At 39.4% G+C, this 7,068-nt stretch overlaps 1 long non-coding RNA gene across 1 annotated transcript; it reads left to right on the forward strand.

The window, feature by feature from the left end:
* The first annotated feature begins 2,950 nt into the window (after positions 1 to 2,950).
* On the forward strand, positions 2,951 to 5,704 carry LOC138921305 (uncharacterized). Its single transcript, XR_011433790.1, has 2 exons — positions 2,951 to 3,171; positions 5,508 to 5,704. It is a non-coding gene; the product is annotated as an uncharacterized lncRNA (long non-coding RNA).
* Positions 5,705 to 7,068: the final 1,364 nt, after the last annotated feature.

The following is a 7,068-nucleotide window of genomic DNA, read 5'->3' on the forward strand; positions in this document are numbered from 1 at the left end:
TTTACAAGCCACTTATCCAACAAAGGGTTAATCTCCATAATATACAAAGAACTCACACTGCTTAACAACAAAAAAACAAACAACCCGATCAAAAAATGGGCAGAGGACATGAACAGACATTTCTCAAAAGAAGATATGAATATGGCCAATAGACACATGAAAAGATGTTCATCATCGCTAATCATCAGGGAAATGCAAATCAAAACTACGCTAAGATATCACCTTACCCCCGTTAGATTGGCAAAAACATCCAAAACCAAGAACGACAAATGTTGGAGAGGTTGTGGAGAAAGAGGAACCCTCATACACTGTTGGTGGGAATGCAAACTGGTACAGCCACTATGGAAAACAGTATGGAGATTTCTCAAAAAGTTAAAAATAGAAATACCCTATGACCCAGCCATCCCATTACTGGGTATCTATCCTAAGAACCTGATATCAGATATCTCAAGAGTCCGTTGCACCCCTATGTTCATCGCAGCATTATTTACAATAGCCAAGACGTGGAACCAGCCTACATGCCCAGAAACTGATGATTGGATAAAGAAGATGTGGTATATATACACAATGGAATACTACTCAGCCATAAAAAAAGACGAAATTGGCCCATTCACAACAATGTGGATGGACCTCAAGGGCATTATGTTAAGCGAAATAAGTCAGTCAGAGAAAGACGAACTCTATATGACTCCACTCATAGGTGGAAATTAGTATATTGAGAAGGAGATCTGATCGGTGGTTACCAGGGAAAAGGGGGGGTGGGGGGAGGGTACGGAGGGGGAAGTGGTGTACCCACAACATGACTAACAAAAATGTACAACTGAAATCTCACAAGGTTGTAATCTATCATAACATTAATAAAAAAAAAAAAAAAATTAGATCTCTATTGCATTCATTTGCAAAGTTAATTTGCCTGACACTGTGACATACCATTTTTTTTTCCTGACCCAGACAGACAGACAAACTGGGAAACTAAGCATGAGTAACGATGGCAAAGAGGAGACGGAGAGGAGGTCTGACAGGCGTTCTGATAAGTTCCTCTAAAAACCACTGGCCCAAAATGTCTTAAATGGATTTCTATTTATATAAATTAAATGTATCCATCTCTAAAAATTTATTATCTATAGAAAGATCCCTCTAGGGAGTAAACTTAAATATTTGTGTCAGTAATACAAATTGTGATTTGTGTGTATCAGGAGCACCTGAAGTGGGTTTTTAACTTACTCAATTGGGCACCACAGCTGAAAACTCTGATTCAGTGGATTGGGGGAATCCAGGCATCAGCATCTTAACAAGCACCCCACCCCACGCCGACCCACCCACCACCACACACACACATACATGCCTGTCATTCCGAAGCCCACCAAATTATGAAAAGAACGGGTCAGTTAATGGAAAATGGTAGACAGTCTCTCCAGGTTGGGGGAGGTGAGGAAGACACTCCACAGGTGAACCTAGAGGCAAGGAATCACTCCTGGCTTTTTCAAGATGCTACTAGAAGGGTGTATCCAACCTTTATAAAAAGAAATTGAAGGCTAAACAGCTCTTCAATATAACATATTTGATTTATAAAAAGTATTTGGCTTACAATTCAAAGGGGCACTGGTATTCGTCTCTTGAACCCCTCTGTCACTCACAAGCCTATTTTTGTCCTATGTTACCCATTCTCCATATTTCTATTATTGCAATTTCTGACATGGAATTGCAGGTGAAAATCAGTAGGTACTTCTAACAAAAACAAGAAAATGAAAACCATTATCCCTTCCCAGTGCCTGTTAACCCAATGTGCTCCTGTGCTCCTATGCTCAGTCAGCTCAGCCTATAACAAAATACCGTAGTCTGGGAGGCGTAAACAACAGCAATTTATTTCTTACAGTTCTGGAGTCTGAGAAGGCCAAGGTCAACGTGTTGGTCTATTTGGTTTCTGGTAAGGGCTCTCTTCCTGGTGTGCAGATGGTCACCTTTTTGCTGTGTCGTTGCATGGCAGAGAAAGAGAGAAAGCTCCAGTGTCTCTTCCCCTTCTTATAAGGACACTAATCCCATCATGGCGGCCCTAACCTCATGACCTTCTCTAAACCTAATTACCTCACAAAGGCCCCACCTCCAAGTACCATCACATTGAGAGTTAGGGCATCAACATATGAATTTTGGAGGAACACAACCGTTCAGTCCCTAACACGTACAAGGATAAACTATATTCTTCAGAGGAGAGGCCATGAGCACCAGCCTACATGTGGATATGTCAGGTCCTTGTTCCCCTCAAATGAGTCATTCAAAGTGAGAATGTCAACTTACTTGAGAGAATGTAAATCAGTCTTGATAGTGTAAATTGATCTTATTCCCCAAAAAAAAGATGCTGCTATTGGTTTCCACCATATCAATAACCAAGTATTTGTAGAAACATAACAATAACAAAGAATGAAATTCAGGAATCTAGCACCCAAGGTGTTGTGTACTTGGTGATAATTGCTTGGTTAGTGACATTCACTGTTCAAGGTAAAGCAGTAAAGAACGAATGAGACCATCCAACCACCTTTTAATTCTGTAATTCTGTAGGTGAATTATCCACTCTACTTCATGTAACTCTTTTGGAAGATACGCAATTTTTCCTATTTCATTTCTTTCTTTGAGTTCAGCCATCCTATACTACATGTTTTATAAAAGGGCTATACCAGCTGGTAAACTTGAAAACTTTCTCTTTAGACATGCCAGAGATGCGACAGTTTTCTTCTCCTATATTTCCATTAGTTGGTACTTAAAGAGGCCGATGAAATAGAGTAGATTCTGTCATTTTATTATCTGTTTGCTCCCCTCCAGCTATTACTGGGAAGATGTTGAGCACAGACGTGCTATCAGATCTGTACTCCTGGAAATGAGGAGTTTGTGCAGTGAATAGGCAGTTACATTCTAATTATATTAATTCAGACTGCAATTTCTTTGAAACATAAAGGACCTGCTGTCAGGGTGGTGTGGACAATGGAGGCTGAACATGTCAACGACATGACAAATTCCTCGAACAGAGTGCCAGAAGCATTGTTGCGCAGGATTCCTTTCTGAGAGCAAATTCAGCAAGCACTATCAGTGTCAACTCTGGAGTAAGGAATTCGTTCATTTGTTATCTTTCCAAGTTGCAGGTACATCTGCCAGAAGAGTCTGCCAACAGATGAATTGGTAATTAAAATCATTTCCATGTTGGAGGAGTGATTTGGAAATTGTTCCTCTTTTCTTTCTTTCTTTTCCTGGGTTGGGTGAATAGTGATATTGATTTGCCATGGGCAATACTAGAATTGTGTGATTCTCCGATACTTTGATGCTCACTTTACTTGGACACCTTTACTGGGATTTGCCCGTTAACCTTTCCTTACAGAATTTTAAAGCTCTCTTCTTTGCCAGCGCTGTATCCTCTTTTGTCTCATAAAAGTTCTCTGCAGATGTTAGCAAAACTTAATATGGGTCAAACACACCTAACAATATCGCTCAATTCACAAAAAAGGTATATTGCCTCCCTCCACTATGCCAGTCACTGTGCTAGAATAAATAATAAATGATGGCAATAGATTTTAAAAATATTAAAATTGATAATAAATTATATAATATAATACAGATGCTGGTTCAGTAACCCTCCCCTAATAGTTACTCAACAAATGTCAGCTGTACTCTCCCTGTCTGTGTCCAGAAAGAGACATTACTTTGCCATTCACATATTTACACCCCATCATCATCACAATGGCAACAAAATCAACTAGCCTTCACCGAGCACTTCCTATGAGCAATCTAAGCGCTTCCTTTGTATTTATGTTCTTTACCCATACAATCCTACGCTGCTTTATTCCTGTTGCACTGATAAAGAAGCTAAGGCACAGAGAAGTAACCCAGGCAAGCTGGCACTAGAAAATACCAGAACTGATGATTTGATCCAAGCAGTCTGAATCTCAAGCTCTCAAGCTTAACCACGTCACAAAAATGTCACGTGATACCATATAAATAAATTAACTGCAATAATTTTTCTAGACTAGGCAATAGCCTATTAATTAATCAGCTTATTTTTTAATACTCATTTGCTTACTCTGTTTTTCTTTTCCTCCTTCTTTCCTCCTCCCTGCTTCCTTCTTTCTTTCTGCTCTTATGTTTATATATACAGCTGTTTCTGTTTTTCTAGCAGCAAGGCAAGGTTTTCTACCATCCTCAGAGACTCGGAGGAATTTTTATAAGTCAGTAAATGGAAAAGAGTGTTTTAAGATAAAATTTTGAAACACCTTAAGAATTACTTTTTCAAATCAGGATGCCAAATTAATGTAGATTTAGAGACATTGGTGACATAGAAGTTTACCACTGAGTTATTAGTATACACGTGTATATGGATATATATACACACACACATATACACATATATCTAAAAGAGCATTGAAAAGCACCAAATGTTTAAATACATGAGTCCAGCGTGATACTAACAATAAAAAAAAGCTTACGTTCACTTTAGAGAACACCAGAGAGAAGCAACTCATTATTCTGCAAACGGGTAGAGAGAGGAAAAGAACAAAGCATTTATCTGGGTTTCTTGTATGAACTTTACTTCATACAACCAAATAGGTAATGAAGGGGAAGTTTCTCCTTATAGAAATACCCCTATTAATAAATGCAAAAAGAAATCATTGATGGATCCATGCCAGTGTACATCTGTCAAGACCTATAGAATGTTCCACACTAAGAGGGAACCCTAATGTAAACTACGGACTGTGAGCGATAATGACGTGTCAATGCAGGTCCATGCCTTGTAACAATGGACCACTCTGGTGCAGGATGTTGTAGTGGAAGAGGCTGGAGCGATGAGGGGGGCGGGCAAGGACATATGGGGACTCTGTGTACTTTCCACTCAATTTTGCTGTGCATGTAAAACTATTCTGAAACATAAATTCTATTTAAAAATAAATAAATAAAATTAGGATACCACAACTTTGCAATAACCAACAAGTGAATGCATCCAGGCAAAAATCCTCAATAGTGGATTGTTATCTATCCACTGTTACAAACACACACACATTTCCATTTATGGAAATACGTACCACTACTTATGACACAGTCTCGCTGAAAACATGGAGCCAGAATCCGATACAATCTCTAGGTCTAACTGTAGATTTACAGGAAGCACAAAATACAAGATGATAAACATATTTGACAACACCTCGGGGAATGGAATCAAGGAAATTCAGACTGTTAGAAAATCTTCAGGGAAAATAATTCCCTTTCTTCAACCAAAAATTCAAAGGAAAAAATTAGAAACGAAGGGAGAACATACAGATTTTGTTAAAGAGAACTTAAAGGAACACAGAGCAATCATACTGTATGGACCTTGTTTGGATTTGGAGTCAAGACGAACTACTAAAAAAGAAAAAAGATTGTAAGATCATTGAGGATCGGTGAACACTGACTGTCTATTTCTTGATATTAGGAATTACTGTTGATGTTTCTAACTGTGATAAAGGTATTGTGGTTATTTTCTTTTAAAGAATTCCTATGTCTTAGAGACTCATATTGGAAGATATACAGACGAAATGACATGATGAGCTGGAACAGATGTTGGTGATGAAGACTGCCCCTGAGTGGGGGAAGTAAACTGAGCATGGAAGTTCACTTTATTACCTTACCTTCTTTTGCCTATGTTCAAAATATATTATAATAAAAGTTTGTATCACTTACAAATTTATTTAACTTGCCTGATTCTGTTTCCTCCTTTGTAAAACAGAAATAATAATATTTACCGTAGAGACAATATCTCCTTATAGGTTTTTTTTGAAAATTTAAACAGTGTATTTAAAGCCTGGAAGACAGTCGATGTGAGATAATTTTTTCGAGACTTGGTTTGATCCACTTATTACTGAATTGACTCTTCTAAGCTCAGTGGAGTTTCTATGCTGTCCCCGGAGCCCAGTAAGGCGTGGGGGGGGGGGGGGTGGGGGCGAGCAGAGAAGGGACAAGGAAGGCCTATGTCCTCAGGCACCACCCATTCGGGCACCACAAACATGCCTGTTAGAGTTGTTGGGTTTTTTTATTTCAACCTTTACCGAGTTATTATTTTTAGATTTGCTGATGCTGGACCACATGTGGGTACCCTGGTTTTGCTAAATATTTATTCAGTTCTAGGCAGCTCCAGGTGCAGGCAGAGTGGACACAGATAGATCACCTCTCCCTCAGCCATTTACTCTGGCTCCGCCCTCACTTCCACAGGCTGCTTTCTGTCAAGAAATACCAAAAGTATCAGATTATCTTCGAAACGACACAATTCAAAACCCACCAACTCCCCCCGCTCATTCCTGCTCTCTGTGACCGTTCCCTTTCTGCTCTGCATCTCTGTGCTGCTTGTCCTTGCAAACCCCTGGGAGACCAAAGTTGGAAGACCAAAGTTTCAAGGGAAAAAATGACAAAAGTGAAGCACAGGGGCCCCGTGGCTAGAAAAGATTAGGTGGCACAGAGGCACGGTCTGCCCTCAGAGACGATAAGCCCCGGAGTAGGAATTCTTCTGGTTCATTTTTCAATGGCTGAGTTTTTTTGGCTGTCTGTGTCCTGCTGGAGGTTTGAGTCTGTCGAGAGCTGAATCTGGACTTTCTCCAGCTCATGGCTGCGTGTCAATTCATCTGATTTCTAATAAAGCCAATTCTTATTTTTCTAACTGGCTTCCAATTCTCAAATGTAGCTCCAAAGAAAACAGAAAGTAATTAAAATGTCAACACTTCCCTGAAAAGGAACATGAACTCTCTTTGGATTTTCTTCCCACTGGAAACTTTTCTCCAAGGCGTGGCAACAAGCAGTCACCCACAGCACAGTCGGGTGATGGGCCAGGCACATAAATCCCCCTCTGTCCATTTGCTTGTTTGCATTTCTTCTTCTCCCTTGCCATTTTCCAAATGGAGAGATCCTATAAATGAAGTGCTTAAGTCTGTCTCTTATAATGCACTAATATCGACTCCATTGTAATATATCCAAATTTTATGTGATATGAAATAAGCTCCAGCCACAATAAGCTATTTGATCTAACGTGAAAAAAGTAATGTGGAGCCTAACAGCTTATTA

The sequence above is a fragment of the Equus caballus genome, chromosome 28 (genome assembly GCF_041296265.1).
Source record: "Equus caballus isolate H_3958 breed thoroughbred chromosome 28, TB-T2T, whole genome shotgun sequence".
In the NCBI taxonomy this organism is placed as follows: domain Eukaryota; kingdom Metazoa; phylum Chordata; class Mammalia; order Perissodactyla; family Equidae; genus Equus; species Equus caballus.